This window comes from Callorhinchus milii, unplaced genomic scaffold, assembly GCF_018977255.1.
Source record: "Callorhinchus milii isolate IMCB2004 unplaced genomic scaffold, IMCB_Cmil_1.0 Scaffold2, whole genome shotgun sequence".
Lineage (NCBI taxonomy): Eukaryota > Metazoa > Chordata > Chondrichthyes > Chimaeriformes > Callorhinchidae > Callorhinchus > Callorhinchus milii.
In genome coordinates, this window is record NW_024704743.1 from 21,640,753 (window position 1) to 21,658,556 (window position 17,804).

Below are 17,804 nucleotides of genomic sequence, written 5' to 3' on the forward strand. Positions count from 1 at the left end.
TCTGCATCTTAAGAAATTTTTTCTGTTTTTCTAATTGTTCATTCTGTTTGATTTGGGTTTCTAGTGATTGAAAAATTGTGACGCAGAATGTTAAAACAGATGTTACTATCCTATTCAAACATCATGAGAATATTCTGTTGAGAGCATTTCCAGTGTTTTCTAATCAAACCAATGCAAGCAGCAAACAGCTGTCAAGATAATAATAAGAAAAGCCTTGAACTGGCAGCTTTGATGAGCTCCATTATATCAGAGAACTGGTGGAGGCTGTTCGAGTGCAGATGGCGGAAAACTGGCCTGACAGTTCACCGCCAACTGGCTCGAGCATCTCCACAGCTACCGTCGTTCTTTGGAGCGCGAGAAAACGGTCTTCTACTCCAACATCATCTTGGAGGTTAAAAACAATCCTAAGATCCTTTTTTCCACCACCCACTACCTCCTCTGTGCCTCCCCTCAGGCCTTCTCAATTTTCACATCCAATGCCAAGTGCGAGGAAGTCATGGACTTCTTTTCATCCAAAATACACAACATCCGCCAAGCAGCCTCATCCTCCTGCCTCTTGTCACCCACCACCACCCCCTCTCCGTCCCCCTCACTCTCCCCATCATCTGCTCCTACCACCACCCCCATCCTACACCCCTTCCTCCCCATCTCTCCCTCCCTCTCACCCACCATCATCTCAATGAAACCCACCACCTGCTGCCTCGATCCCCTCCCCACCAACTTGCTGGTCACCAGCTCCCCCTCCTCTGCCCACTACTGGCTGATGTCATTAACCAGTCCCTCTCCTCTGGATCAGTCCCTGCCCCCCTCAAAACTGCTGTCATCACCCCCCTCCTCAAAAATCCTTCCCTAGATCCCTCAAACCCCAGTCACTACCGCTCTATTTCAAACTTGCCCTTCCTCGCTGAAATCCAAGAACGCGTTGTTGCCAATCAACTCCACGAACACCTCTCCACTCTCTCTTCGAACCCCTCCAGTCCAGTTTCTGCCCTGCCCACAGTACAGAGACTGCGCTTGTGAAAGTCACAAATGGCATCTTTATCTGTGACCAGGGCTCCCTCTGCCTCCTTATCCTCCTGGACCTCTCCGCCACGTTCGACACAGTCGATCACACCATCCTCCACCTCCTTTCCTCCGTCATCCACCTCAGTGGGACCGCACTCGCCTGGTTTGAGAACCTACCTCACTAACCGCCAGCAGTACATCTGCACAAACGGCTTCTCCTCCCGCTCTCACCTGGTTACCTGCGGGGTATCCCAAGGATCCATCCTTGGACCCCTCCTCTTTCTGATCTACATGCTTTTTCTTGGGGATGTCATCCGCAAACATGGGGTACACTTCCACATGAATGCGGATGGCACCCAACTCTATTTTTCCACCTCACTTTGCAACCCCCCCCAGTTCCCTGATGTTCTGTCAGCCTGCCTGTCAGACCTCAGGGGCTAGATGAGCGCAAATTTCCTTCAGCTGAACGTTGACAAGACGGAAGCTATACTCTGGTTCTTGTCAACGTCTAAAATCACACGGTTCTCACCTCCTCCACCTACCCGACCTCCCCCTAAAACTCTCCGAACCCATACGCAACCTAGGCGTCAGGTTCAACCCCCAATTATCCTTCCTTCCCCACATCAGGTTCCTCACCAGCAACGCTTTCTTTCACCTCCAACGCATCGCCCGTCTCCGCCAATACCTCTCTCCGAAAGCCGTTGAAATCCTGGTTCATGCCTTTGTCACCTCTCGGCTGGACTATTCTAACACCCTCCTCGCTGGTCTCCCCTCCACTACCATCCATAAAATCCAGGTCATCCAAAACTTTGCCACCTGCATTCTTATCCGCACCAAACTCCACTCCCCAATTGCCCCAGTCCCTGCCAGACTGCACTGGCTGCCTGTGCCAGAGAGGATCGACTTCAAGATCCTCACTCTTGTCTTCAAATCCCTCCACTCCTCTGCAACCCCATACCTCTCTGACCTCTCTCCTCAAAAGAGTGCCCGTTGCCTTCGTTCCACTGGGTCTGACCTCCTTGTCCTCCGAGTCCTCCGGCGTGGAGGGCACTATATAAATCCAAGTTGTTGTTGTTGGTGTATGGCATTTCTGTTGCTGATTTAAGTCTTTGTTGTGGATTCAATTCTCAGTAATATGCAACTTTTTGAGACTGAGAATACTTTGCAGATTTCATACTTTCCTGTTAAAAATACTCCACTTTACGCTAAAGTGATGATGTGATAAAGCGCTATGTCAAATGCAAGGATTATTATAATTCAAAACTCTCACTTAAAGAATGGCAGCTGGTCCTGCATAATTGTGTTGGAAACTATATCCACATTATGTGGTTACTTCTTGTTTTCACTGTACCTTACTTCACCTCTATGTGCAATGAACTTTGTCTACAGTAATGGACTGCGCTGGGCGAGGTAAATAGAAAAACTCCCAAATGGCAGTGATCTTAAAAATGCAAAAAACTGCTGGAATGCTTTATCTTGTCTAATTGTTAATGAAAATGACTGGGCTGCGATCTCAGGCATCATCATTGATTGTGTACTTAAATAGCATTATAACTACAGATATTTTTATTTGACCTGTTATGAAATAAAACTGAAAGTTCACAATGTTTTAATCACAATGCAGCAGGTTTGTCAGCCTGGCTCAATTGGTTGCACTTATCGTCTCTGAGCCAGAAGGATATAGGTTCAAGACCCGATGTTGGGATTAGGAACTATATAGTTTAAGATGACACTCCAGTGAAGTGCTGGGGGTGTCCTGCATTGTTGGAGGTGCAATCCTTTGGATGAGATGTTAAACCAAGGTCCCATCTGCCTGTTTCAGTGGAAGTTAAATTCCTGTGGCACTATTCGAAAAGAGAAGTAAATTTCTCCTGACCTCCTGGCCAACAATCCTCAAACAATCCTGAAAAAAAATGAGTCATTCACTTCATGGCTTTTGTGGGATATTGCTGATTGCCAAGGTTGCCCACATAGCACACAATCATTGCATTTACGATATATTCTGTTACGCCCTTTGGGCGTCCTCCTAATCTGAAAAGTACTGAAGCAATGTAAGGATTATTATTAATTATTATCATGAGTAATCAGTTCTATTCGCCCTACAGCTATAATTTCTGATGAACTATTGGCATTTGTGTTACCGTAACTCCAGGTTTGATCTCAAAGGTTGGTGTTTAAACTGTCCCCTGTATCATGGAGATCACAACAACACTGTGTAAAATAAGAAAATAAATAATATGATAGATTAGTCTGTGATAAAGGATACCGATTGGCCTTGAGACTTCAGGCCTAGACCACCTGATCAGCAAAATGTTAATTTTTCACCAGTTTCACCGTAACCATTGACAATATTAAACAAAAATGAATCACTTTAAGACCTACAGTTTATAGTACACAAAACATTCTCTTCAAAATTAAAAAAAAATGGTGGGTAGGCTGGACCTAAAAAAGGGACAAACCAAAGGTTGCTGGATGTGTGATCGTTAACTCCAGCAATTGGTTTGACTTTTCTCCACTGCGTGTATCCTGACAACTAAGATTATACAACCAGAATTCAAATCATAGGGAAACCAGGCAAGAACTGGAAGTTCACCATCACCTCTAGTCTTACTCCTCAGTATTTTGTTAGGTTGATCGCCTTAGAAACTTTGCATAAGGGAATATGCTCAATATGACATAACATGATGAGAAACACGCATATAATGGTTCAACATCCCTTGCAGAAAGGCCATCTGTCACATCTAAATCCTCAGGAGAGAACGCCTCAAATGTCACTAATCATTCTGACCTTGAGGCTTAGCCGGGGACCTTCAGCCAATTGCCAACCTAGATCAAGCATGACGAGAGATTTAATAGGCAAGATTTATCAAAGGAACTTGCTTCAACTGTTTCATCACAGTTTTGTGTTCTCTGGTTGCTTTTCCTGTGGCATTGAGAATGATGTGTAGAAAAGGATTAGAAAATAATTCAGCTAAACAAATTCATGGCAATGCTAAACCATGACAGAGATTACCAAACAAAACTCCCCAAACAGCTGGCAAAATGTATGAGGATGCATATTAGATCATTCATATAACAATCGTATAACACAACAGTAACATGAGATAAAAATGTTAATTATTTGTTTGCGTTCCTTCCTAGCAAGTAGTTATTTGTAGTGATATAAACATGGATATTTATGGTTGTTCCTGACTCTTTTGGACAAACTCCTACACAAGCCAAGGCCATTATCTGGAATCCATGATGCAGAAGCATGCATTCTCTCCCTGTGGAAAACTCTCAGGTATTCCAAAAGCTAGTTTTAGCAATTGGTGCTTTCCAATGTGGGAACTAGTCAGTCGGATTGCAGTGGGTTCCTATGATCCAGTTGATTCCTATGTTGGGCTCCTATGCTTGTAAATTGCACATGCATAACTACCTACTCGGACACACATCTCTCCAAATCCAGAAATGCATATTTCCCATATTCTCTAAATATAGGAAATATGGTCCCATGTTTCAAAATGGCCAGCAGCTAATAATAATCGTTACATTTAATATTGCGCCTTATATCGTTGAGAAGTCTCAAAGCGCTTCACAGGATATACTGTAAAGTGGATTGACTGTATTTTGTGGCCAAAAATGATTAACGCACACTTGCCGAGCAGTGTATAAATTATATACGAACGGTTTGCACAGATTATTCATGCATCTGATAATAAAGGTGAAACGTGAAGATGCTTGTGTTTAACTGTTGCATTACATTAAATAAATAACATAAATGTTTTGTTTTGCTGAGTATGCTATGCTGCTAAGTTGGAAAAAAACTTTTAATGCAAGGATTTCACAGACCAAGGTCTAATTCCTCCATCAAGCCTCCTTTACCTCCCCTTCCTCTCCTGGGACAAGTTGTTGCTTCTCAGCTTCGCTCCTTCCTCCCCTGACACTCTCTTCTCGAACCCCTCCAATTGGGTTTCCATGCCACACACACAGCACAGACACCGCCCTGGTCAAAGTGACAAATGACATTCTGTCCATCTGCAACCAGGGCTCCCTCTGCCTCCTCATCCTCCTTGACCTCTGCTGTTTACGACACCGTCGACCACTCTATCCTCATCCACCGCCTCCCTCTCATCTCAACCCCCACGGTGCTGTCCGTGATTGGTTCAGATCGTACGTCTCACACCGCCTGCACTTCATCTCCTCTTGCCCCTGGACCATCTCATGCGGTGTTCCTCAGGGCTCTGTCCTTGGTCCCCTCCTCTTCAATATCTACATGGTCCCCCTTGGTGACATCATCCGCAGACATGGAGTCAACTTCCACATATATGCGGATGACACCCAACTGTACCTCTCTGGAAGAGAGTTAACTTTCTTCAGTTGAATAATAATAATAATAATAATCCTTGCATTTGATATAGCGCTTTTCACGTCAGGAGGACGTCCCAAAGCGCTTCACAGAACACACTGTAAAGTGAATTGACTGTATATTTGTGGGCGAACGCGGCAGCCAAATGTCAACAAGACCGAGGCTCTCCTGATTGGCTTCCATCAGCGCTTTCTCACCGTAGGCACTGACAGTATCACCATCCATGGTTGCACACTCCACCTTACTAAGCCAGTCTTGGGGTCTTGTTCGACCCTCAAATATCCTTTCTACCCTACATTTGGGCCATGACCCGCTCTGCCTTCCCCCACCTCTGCAACGTCGCCCGGCTCCGAGACTGTCTCACACCTCAGGGCACCGAAATCCTCACACACGCCTTAATTACATCGAGGCTGGACTATGCAAACTCACTCCTTGTTGGTCTCCCCAACTCCCCTCTCCACAGGCTGCAGATCATCCAGAACTCTGCGGCCTATGCCCCCTCTCGCACTAGGCTCCACGACCCTAACAGCCTCATCCTTGCCCAACTCCACTGGCTTCCCATCACACAGAGGATACAGGTCAAGATCCTGGTCCTCACCTTCAAAGCCCTCCATGGTCTTGCTCCCCCTTACCTCTGCGACCTCCTAACGCCCTACCACGCTGTTTGCTCCCTCTGCTCAGCGCGCTCTGGCCTGCTTCACGTCCCCCACCTTGCTCGCCTCACTCCACTCTGCACCCACCCTCTGAAACTCCATTCTGGCATCCGTCCGTCTCGGCCCCTCCTTCGCCACCTTCAAAACCCATCTCAAGACCCTCCTCTTCGACCGTGCTTTCGATCTCCCTGCTTCCTCTTCTGCCCTCCCCCCTCCCACACCCCTCCTCCCACCTCAGGTCCGGAACTCTGTCTGTCCAGCGCCTTGGGACATCCTCCCAACATGAAAGGCGCCATATAAATGTAATTTTGCTGCTGTTGTTGTTTACGCTTGTCAAACACATTGCCGTTTGCCCAATGCTAATTTATTGATAAGCTAAGTGATTTTCAGCGATATATAAAATCTATATAAAAAATATCTGTCCCTCAGATGACAGCCACTGTGACCCATCATCTTGAACCTGAATTCAACTCTAGCTCAGTGCTTTTTTTAATTTTAAATCTTTTAACTTTAATTTTAATCTTTATCCCCCTCTTGTCCTGTACCTCACAATAGGATGTATTGTAAAATGCAGTGACTGTGTATTTGTTGGCAGTGCAGCAGCCAATTTGCAGACAGCAATGTCCCCCAAACAACCATGAAGTAAAATCTTGTTGAAGTTATACAGAACTACCACATGATGGCATTGTTGGAATCCTTAACGCCCTGGGATAAACTCACTTGATTTTTAATGCTGCCATAGGTTCCTTTATATCCACAGATTCATATTTCTTTACTAGTTCTGTGTTCATCTGTTCTTCCCTGAACTCCTAGATGATGTGAATGATGGCTTCAGCGTCTGGAGATAAGATTACAAAGTTTACTTTTCCCAAAAAAACACAGCGGTTTTATGAGCAGAATGTGCCATGGCAAAGGTTTATTTAAAATGAGGCTCATAACTAATGGCAGGAGAATTCCTTTTAAGTGTAACAGAGGGTTTGAGTACGCAGCATGCAACTGTGTTATTAATGAAACCTGACAGCCAAAGCTTCCCTTATATCCTTTTTCTGATGAGAGCACATTAGCAGCTTTATTTCTGTAATTATAATATGATTTAATGTGTGCTCTCTGGGAAGCGGCTTCTCTGACAAGAAAGTGGTTAAGGGCTAAATAGATGCAACGTTAACCTCTTACAACTGATTACTGGAGCACATGTAAATAAAAGGCGTGACATTTATTGACTTATTGAAATGAACACTACAATTCATGTTTCTTTGTTACTTCATAATATTAACTGTTAAAATATATTGGGGGTGGGGGAAATATGCAGAAAAACAACAAACAACAACAAATAATTGGATTTACATAGCACCGTTACTTACTAAGGTGCTGCACCCGAGCTGGGATTTGGATTCAAGAGGGGATGGAGGTGGGAGGATGACTGAAGGCCGAAGACAATGTTCAAGCGGAAGGTCTTGAGATGGACCGTGATGGAGGCAAGGGAAGGGGCAAGGCAAAAGTACTCCAGGCTGGAGTTCCAGCGGGTGGGGGCAGAAAGGGAATGGTGGGACAGGCAGGGTGGGAAATATGGAGCAGGTCTGTGCCCACCAAGTGGAAGGAGTGGGCAGGCAGATTGTTTTAGCCAGTCGAAGAGATAAGGAAGGGCAAGATTGTGGAGGGCTTTAAAAGTGAGGGCGAGGATCTAGAACTCATCTTCTAGGGGTTGGGGAGCCAGTGATGTCGGGCGGGGATGGGGGTGATGGTTTCACGGAGCCTGATGCAGGAGAGGACATGAGCTGCAGAGTTCTGAATAATATGCAATTTGTCGAGAGAAGAGTTGGGTAGTATGGCAAGCAGGGAGTTAGAGGAGTCAAACTTGAACATGATAAAAACACGGATAATAATAATAATCTTTGAATTTGATATAGCGCCTTATCATGTTTTCAAAACGTCTCAAAGCACTTCACAGAACATACTGTAAAGTGAATTGACTGTATATTCTGTGGGCGAAACGCGGCAGCCAATTGCGCACAGCAGTGTCCCACAAACAGTTGTGAATTCAGTGACCAAATTTTTTTTTATATAGTCTTGGCGGTCTGAGGGGAGAGGTAGTGGCGGAGGAGGACAATGTTGCAGTGGTGGGGGAAGGCTGAATGGGTCAAAGCACGGATGTGGGGATTAAAGGACAGTTGAGATTGTGATCATTTTCAGGGGTGATGATTATCACATTACATCACTTTGATTTCCCCTCTCCCCAACCGTCCCCAGAGTTATTTCTATACTTTTTGTTTGGTCAGCCGGGTGTCTGAGACATGCGGAAACCCATCACCATGCTTAGGAGTATCCAAACCCCGCAGAAATAGAGATAGATTATTGGAATGGAATACGCACTCTCTCCCTTGTGGGACACATCCTGCTTGCCTAATTCCAGAAAGTATTAGGCGCAGGTTGGCAAGAGCCAAGGCTTGCTGACCTCATAGTGTGTGTTGGGGTATTGCTGGAGTTTAACCAGCTAAAACCGCATAGTTTGCCATTGATATTGCTGCCTGGCGAGCTTTCCCGCTGCTTGTCTAGCTCGGACCAACTTACTCGTTAGGGCTTGGCTTGCAGGGTTAACAGTCGCTCAGTGGGATGACTCCCTGCCCCCAGTGACAGTGTCCTTCCTGGTCCTGCCAATGAGCCAGTGTTGTCATCAGTAGTGCCTTGGAATATTGCGGACCCGCCTGGCTCAGGACCCGGACTACTGAGACCGCCACAGAGGGCTGGCTCGATTCTGACATTCGGTTGTCAGACATATCATCTTGGAGTCAGTTCAGCTCTAAAGAGACCCTGCTAACCTCCCCTCCAAGGATAGCCACTATACATTACTAGATACATTATATAATAGAAATCATCGATGTGTTTAGAAACCTAGGACATGCAAAGAGGCAAAGGTATACAACAGTGTCCCAAAACAGCACCTCTTCTTAGCTCGTAAGCTCATGTTGTCTTAAAATGTTACATTGGACAGAATTGAATTGAAAAATCTTCAATTCAATTTGGAGCACTCATCTCACAAGCGAGAGACCCTAGGTTCAATTCCTGGCCAGGGCGAAATGTTAGGCAACTTTCCTTGCTCCAACGAGCAGAAACTAGGAACCTGGTTGTTAGGCGATTATCGGATTGCTTTGCAGGGGTTATAATCCCTTCAAAAAAAAATAATAATCATAATTTGGTCACTCAATCCAGGTCTGCTTGTGGGACACTGCTGGGAGCAATTTGTTGCCGCATTTCGCCCACAAAATATGCAGTCAATTCACTTAACAGGATATTCTGTGAAGCACTTGAGACGTCTCAAAGAGGTGATAAGCGCCATATTAATTTGGAAGCAGGTTCCTTTTAAGAGCTGTGGAAAAATTGAATAAACGGCTTCCAAATGAACAATAACAACATATTACTTTTGTATAGCGTATTTCACATCAGGAGGACATCCCAAGGCATTGGACAGTCAGGGATCTGCACCCCAATTTGCAATAAATATGCACAAGCTGAAACTTAAAAAAAAACAAGCAAAGACGAGGAATTTCTGTCTTTACAATGCAGCAATAAATATCAATGGGATTCAAGTTTGGAATCATAGAAAGCATACCGCTCAGAATTAGGTCATTCAACCCATTGTGTCCGGTCCAATGAAAGCTCCCCCATTGGAGCTATCTACTCTTATCCTCTTTCCCAGTTCTTTATATCTTTTAATAATATTTTTCTTCCAGCATTTTCCCAATTTCCTTCCAATCTTTGCTCAGTACAAGTGAGCACAGTTTGCAGAGTATTGCTTTGTTCAGGACTGCCTTGAGCCTTAAGCTCCCTGCCTCATGTATTATGGATAACAAGCTACTGACAAAGCTTGTTGTAGAATTCACCATGTTGATACCTTGGAGCGAAATATGTTCGTGATAAGATAAGTACACAAACACAATACAAAATTACACTTGTGTAGTGCCTTTCACATCGGGAAGACGTCCCAAGGCACTGGACAGTCGGGGATTTGGACCCGAGCGGTGAGGGGGGGGATGGGGTTTGGATTAAGGGAGGGTAGAGGGCAGGGAAGGTAAGAGAGTGGTCGAAGGCATGGTCGAAGAGGAGGGTCTTGAGACATGCCTTGAAGGAAGTAAGGGAGGGAGGGAGCGAAGCGAAGGGAATGTGGGATGGAGTTCCAAAGGGTGGGGATGGAGATGCTAGGGCCCGACCGCCGATGTTGGACAGGTTGATATGGGGTTAGCAGGTCACAGAGGTAGAAGGGGGCAAGGCCACGGAAGGCCTTGAAGGTGAGGACGAGGCTTTTGAACTCTATCCTCTGAGGGATGGGGACCCAGTGGAGCTGGGCGAGGGTGGGTGTGATGGGGTTATGGAGCCTGGTGCGAAAGAGGACACGAGCTGCAGAGTTTTGGATGATCTGCAGCTTTTGGAGGGAAGAGTTGGGAAGGCCAACAAGCAGGGAGTTGGAGTAGTTGAGCCTAGATGTGATGAATGATAGTTTCGGCGGCCTGAGGGGTGAGGCATTGGCAGAGCTGGGCAATGTTGCGGTGGTGGGGGAAGGCAGAGTGGGTCATGGCATGGATGTGGGGGAGGTAGGACAGTTGAGAGTCAAACAAGATGACAAGTTTCCAGACTGGCTTAGCAAGGTGGAGTGTGCAACCATGGATGGTGATGCTGTCAGCACCTGAGGTGTGAAGGCGCTGACGGGATCCAATCAGGAGAGCCTCGGACTTGTTGACGTTGACCTGTAAAAAGTTAGCGCTTATCCAGGACTTGATGTGACAGACATTCTGTCAGCACAGCAGTGGGCGTGGAGCCGAGGGTGGAGGCAGAGAGGAACAGTTGAGTGTCATCCATATACATGTGGAAATTGACCACATGTTTGTGAGTGATGTCACCAAGAGGGAGCATATACCAGCTGAAGAGGAGAAGACCAAGGTCAGAGCCCTGAGGAACACAATCTGAAGACATACCTCTTCGACAGCAATTTTGGTCATCTTTCTCCTCTCTACCCCCTCCCAGCCTCAGCTGGAATGGTAAGCCAGCAATGTCAAACGTTTGTAGACATCTTCCCAATGTGAAAGACACTATATAAATGTAAATTTTATTGCATTACATATAAGTTTTGGGAAAAGTTAAATTGTTGATGACAATTTCGCAAAATAACAACTTGCATTTACCTGGCGTCCTTCACATAGGAAATTGTCTTGTCAAACAGATTGGACTGGATTTCACTGGCTGCTTGCTTATCAGCAGCTTGTAGCAGTGATTCCCTGATTCCAGGCCATTAACATTCCCTCAGGACCCATATTACATGCAAAGTGGTGGTTTATGTGAGACCAACGAGGAGAGATATTTAATCTTCATTTATTTAAACGATCATACTGCCTCCAGCCTTACAAGATAGTGCCAAAGGACATGAGTGCTAATGGGTATTCAAACATTTTGAGGAACCCTGCAGGAATCTGGGAACAAATCTGATAGAATTTGCTGAACAAGCTGAACCCACCACATGGCTCTATTTACCTAGCATAAGTAGGAACTTGGTTGTTAGTTGATTGGCGGATTGCTTTCTGGGGGTAATAATCCTTTCCAAAAAATCTAAATACTTTGGCCACTCAATCCATAACTGTTTGTGGGACACTGCTATGTGCAATTCGCTGCCGTGTTTCACCCACCAAATATAAATTCAATTAACTTTACGGTATATTCTGTGAAGCGCTTTGAGACGTCTTGAAGACGTGATAAGCCGCTTTATCAAATGCAAGGATTGTTATTATGATTAAGGTGCTGTGCTTGATAACAGAAAGTTAAACTGAGTCAACCTTCTGTGGCGGGCTCGGTAATCCGTTTCCTGAGTCAGGTGGGTTCGGAATATTTCAGGGCACTGCTGATGACAACCCAGCCTGACTCATCGGCAGATGTGAAAGGACAGACCTTTCATAAGGAGCTGGGATTCTTCCCACTCGGCTTCTGTTTACCCTGCGTGCTAAAGTCCTAATGGGTGCCTTGCCAGACAGTGCTCTCAATTTGATTTTAGTTGGTTAAACCCCAATGCACAGTCTAGGGACCCCAAACCTTGGCTCTTGCCAATCTACACCTAATTAGGTAAGCAGAGCATCCATCCAAAGAATGAGTGCACATTCCATTTCAGACGCAGAGCCATTTCATATTGTCTCTCAGTGAAACTCTTAGACTGGGTTGAATACAGTTAAACGTGGTAATGGGCTTCCACATATGTCAGACAGCTGGCTGACTGAAAAAAATCAATAGAATTTAATGGGATTGAATGAAGAATGATGCAAATATGGCATTTCACAAATATCTTGGCTTCAAAATGCATACATAAGTTTTGAAGATTACAGACTTTGAGCTCATAAAAAAGCAGACATCAAATGCAGCGGTGGGGGAACAATGCACTGTTGGAAGTCCCATCCTTCAGATGAGACATAAATCTGAGGTCCTGGCTGCCCTTTCAGGTGGTGTTAAAGATCCCATGGGACTATTCGAAAAGAGAAAAGTTTCTCCCGGTGTCCTGGCCAACAATCCATCAGATAAAAAAGTGGCCATTCACTTCATGGCTGTCTGTGTGATAATGTACCCCAGGGCTCCATCCTTAGCCCTCTTCTTTTCCTCATCTATATGCTCCTTCTGGGTGATGTCATCTACAGACATGGGGTAAACTTCCACATGCATGTGGATCTCACAAAAATCTACTTTGCCTCCTCCAGCATCGACTCCAGGTCCGCGCTATTCTATCAGCTTGTCTGGCAGACAACAGGGCCTGAATGAGTGCAAACTTCCTACGGCTGAATATGGACAAGACAGAAGTCATACTCTTTGGCTCCCGTCAACATCTTCACTCCCGCGGATCTAAACTCCACACCCTCCCTGGGGCCTCCCTCACACTCACCGAACCAGTGTGCAATCTAGGTGTTCGGTTCGACCCCCAGCTGTCCTTCCTACCCCACGTCCAGTCCCTGAGCAAGACCGCCTTCCTCCACCTCTGCCACATTGCCCGCCTCCGACGTACCTTACCCCGAATGCAGTTAAAACCCTCTTGCATGTGTTTGTCACCTCCCGTCTGGATTACTCTTGCTGTCACCTCCCACCTGGATTACTCTTCGTGTTAAGGCTAAGACCATGGGAAATTCTGGTGCCCTCTTAAATTCAAGCATACTTAAATTTGATCTTAGAAAACACAGTATCTCCAAAGGCCTCAGAACAGAGGACATGATAATCAAATCAGACTTTTCAGGTTCTGACACCATATAATGACTGGTTCCATGGTGCGTCTATTAGACAATTACTTTAGTTAGATATCCGCTGACTTATAAAATTAGTGCTTGATTGCTTGATTCAAATCAATTAGCTGCAACAGCGATTAATTCATTTATTTGGTAAAAGTGTAGCTGTTTGAGCTTCTTTTCTGGCACATTTCATAGAGTAACATTCAACAATCTGAGGCTCTCCCCAATCTCAGCACCGCACAGTCCCTGCCTGAGATTAATAATAATAATGCTCGTTGAAACATCTCAAAGTGCTTCACAGTATATACGGGAAAGTGAATTGACTGGAAAATTTGTGGGTGAAACGTGGCAGCCAATTGAAAACAGCAGTGTCCCAGAAACAGTCGTGGACTGAGCAACCAAATTATTATTATAATTTTTCTCTTTGATTAAAGCACTTGGGTGAACCTCGTTCCTGCACTAAAAAGATCTGTCATGTTCTCTTTGCCTCCTCTACTCCTGAACAAATGTGATTAACAGCTTTATTAAGATGAGCCAGGGAGTGAGGAAGCAATTTACCCCATGCAGAGATTATAATAATAATAATAATAATCCTTGTATTTGATATAGCGCCTTATCACGTCATTGAGATGTCTCAAAGCGCTTCACAGAATATACTGTAAAGTGCAGTGACTGTGTATTTTGTGGGCAAACGTGGCAGCCAATTGCGCACAGTCATGGATTGAGTGGCCAAATTATTATTATTTATTTTAAGGGATTATTATCCCTGGAAAAATGATCCACCAAATGACCAACAACCAGGTTCCCACTTACTGCTAGGTAAACAGAGGTGTGAAGTAAGGAAACTTGCCTAAGGTTTCACCCTGCCCGGAATCAAACCTGGATCCTCTTGATTTATCTCAAATCAAACATCTAGAGGAGGTCTCTCGATGGTTATGTCACAGAATGCTACTGAGGACCTTCCTTCTACTTAGTTCATCAGAAGTCTCTTTCCTTCTTTAATGCAACAACAACTCGCATTTATATAGCGTGTTCATGCAAGGTAGCGTCTCGGAGCGCTTGAATGCAGTGGCTGCTGGTGATCTTTTTGACAGGTCAGGCAATCCGAGTTTGCCTCACCAAGCTCTCTGGTTACCATGGCAATGGGTCCCTTGTGCACGTGCAATATCTAGTCACTGTCCCCAGCTGATCAAATTCAGGATCCTGTCCTTACAGTCCACAGTCTCACCCCACCCTAACTCTGCGATCGCTGGCAACCCTACGAAGCCAGTCGCTCAGTGACCTGCTTCTGCCCGCTCCCTCTGCTCAGCCGGCTCTGGCCTGCTCCACGTCCCCCGACCCACCCACCCCACCATTCGCAGGAGAGCCTTCAGCCACTCTGCCCCCAACCTCTGGAATTCCATCCCCCAATCACTCCGCCTCGCCCCCTCCTTAGCCTCCTTCAAGTCTCGCCTCAAAACCCTCCTCTTCGACCATACCATCGGCCACCCCCTTCCCCTCCCCTCCCCTCCCTTCTCCCCCCCTGATCCCAGCTCGGGACTGAAATGCTGTACACTGTCCAGTGCCTTGGGACATCCTCCCGACATGAAAGGCGCTACACAAATGTAATCTTGTTGTTGTTGTGTCCCCCACTTGATCCGCCCATGGTTGTTGGGCAAGCTTTAAGCCAATCTGACCATCTCTCTGAACTCCATTCCCTCCACCTTATCCCCAGCATAACCATTTTAAAGCCCACGTTGAGACTTACCTCTTTGACAACACTATCAGTTATGTTATACAATAACCGTATAATATTTAGAGGTCTGCAAAATACACAGTCACTTTACAGTACACTTTACAGTAAATCCTGTGAAATGCTTTGCGGTATCCTCCTGAATGGTGCTGTATCAATTGCAAGGAATATTTAGTTAATAAGGCAATTTGAACAATATCTTATTTTGAACAGTTCTGTATCTTGAAATGAAATGTTTTCTGTCACTCTCGTCTCTCTTGTTTTGGTTTCAGCTTTGATGGAGGTCCAGATTGATAACTTTATAGAAATGGTTTACTAAAATAAGAACAATATGGCTGTCATAATCAATGATAAGGCCATCAAACATTGCCATACACCTTAAGGGGAAACAGATTATGAAATGTCAATCCTCATTTCACACAGAAACTGACAAAACATCAAGTCTAATCGTATTTCATTTGCTCATATTAGCTGGTGCTCTGAGATTTCAAGTGTTTTTTTCAAATACATTATTCGATGAAACATGACAGCAGTAAAGAACTGGTTAATCATTTATTCGTATTTTTCAAGTTAGCTAAGCTTCTTTTAAAAATCATCTGTCTTCCCAAGGGAGTCGCAATTTATTCATCTGAAAACAATGCGGTATTCGTAAATTGGAAGTTACTAATAGCCCAGTGACTTCTTGTTTGCAACTGTTGTATTTCTAATCCAGTATTTTTGCTTCTGACGTGTGAATATTGTCCTAAAGGTAGAAAGACGATTTGTTATCGCACTTTATTATGTCGAAACACTTCTGATGTGAACTCTCTCCCTGATGTCAAAATCCTTTCAGCCACATTCCTTCACCAAACTTCCCATTTGCTGCATAAACTGCACTGCCCCTGTAAAGCACTTTGAGATGTTATTGTGCATAAGAGGCAATATTTAAGTGCAAGTTATTGTTGTATTTCTGGATAAGGTGGTAAACACTAGGGTTATTATTAGAGTCTTTTGCATTTTGAAATCACATAATGAATGTACCTTTTTTGCAATTACTCATATAACTCATGAGTTCCTTCTCATCTCAGGCTTATTAACTCCAAATCAAATTTAACTACAAATAGGTTCATTTAGGCAAGTCAGGTTATTAAACATGCCAGGGAAAATTAATATCTCTCTTGTGTAACTTATTCCTAAACTGGTGATGAACAGAATAAATAGACAATGATTTTCATTGTGTTCATGACTGTGACCATGAATATATTTATAATATTGGAGCATGGATCCATCACAATATTCTGTTGGACTTCCATATGGTATTGCTTATAGTGTGCTTGATTCACTGATGTGCACTGGTATCTCGTATTCTATTGTGCAATGTTACCTTCATAAAGCTTAGTTTTCATGCATTCTGATAGGAAAATTCAAAGTGAATTTGTCCCGAGAGTGGACAAATTCTACCCAACTGTTTTGCTCAGCACTGGGACCTGCACAAATGATATTAGGCTACAGCACTGCATTCTCTCTCACAGAGAAGTCATAATTCCAGTCTTATTCCGAGGCTGTTGTAATACTGAAGACAGAATCAGTGTGTGGTTTTCCCCCGGGATTTTAATTAACAGAGACCACAGATATTCACAATTACATTAAGAATCCCCCCCCAATTTAACTCTGTTCTCTCCTGAAGGGAGTGACTCAACAGCTGAAAGTGGCAGTCCTCTGGTGCCTTGCCCAGTGGCCGTCCCAACACCTACAAAACAGCAAATAACATTCATTATGGTCTTTCTCAAGACTTACCTATTTGACTACATTTTTGATCATCCTTCTCCGCCACACACCACTTCAGCTCCCACACCCAGCTCGGGTGCCAAGTCATTATTGTTAAACTCCATTGGGCATATGTCCTCCTAATGTGAAAGGCACTATATAAATGTATTGTATTAAAACATGATCCTAGAGATGTTCATCCAGGGGTATGATCACAGCTGAGCCTGAGCCTATTCTCACTGAATATCCACACAAGCACTTTCCAATATCAGAGTACTAGATTGTGATCAGGAGTAGGAACCCTGACTGATTTTTCTCCTTGTTATTACTGCCGTTCCAGCTTGGGACCATTGAACTTAATAAGATCTGGGAGTGATACTTGGCTTCCCTGGTCTGTATGGTTTGGAGTATCCTATTACATGGTGCACTTACTCATTGAGCCATCAGGAATCTCTTTAAGAGTTCTACTATATCAGTATGCTGATATATACCTGCAGTTACCTACGTTCCAGTTTATCTAGTTCGGCCCCCACACAGAAAGTGAGCGGAAGCCAGGTGACCTCTTACTCCCTCCCCACCTACTCTGGCTGGTTCAGGGATAGCATTAGCATAAAATACTGTCCTCTGGACTCACTGGGGCAAAGATACATACATTTCCAACTAAAAGTCTACCTCTTCGACAACACCATTACCCTCATGCCTACCCACATGGGCTCCCACTCTACCTCCGTGAAGCACCTTAAAACTAGTTTAGCCACTACCCTTCTCTGTGTGTCCTTGGTCTGACACCATATGTTCGTATGAGAAAGATGCTGTTTCTGTCTATCAAGAGAGTCCTAATCATTTCATTAGCAATCACATGTTAATCTCTCAGAAACCAGACATGATTCATTACACATTGACTAGTGTTCCAGTTCAGCTAGGTTTTCAAGACAATAGCAATGGGTGCGAATCAGGTTGCAAATTAAATACATTTGTTTAATGTCACCAATTCCCTTGTGTCTCTTTCAAAAAACATGTGCTGTTTCTACCATGGATGAGCCTTGATACATTGAGTTAATAATAGGAACAAAAAT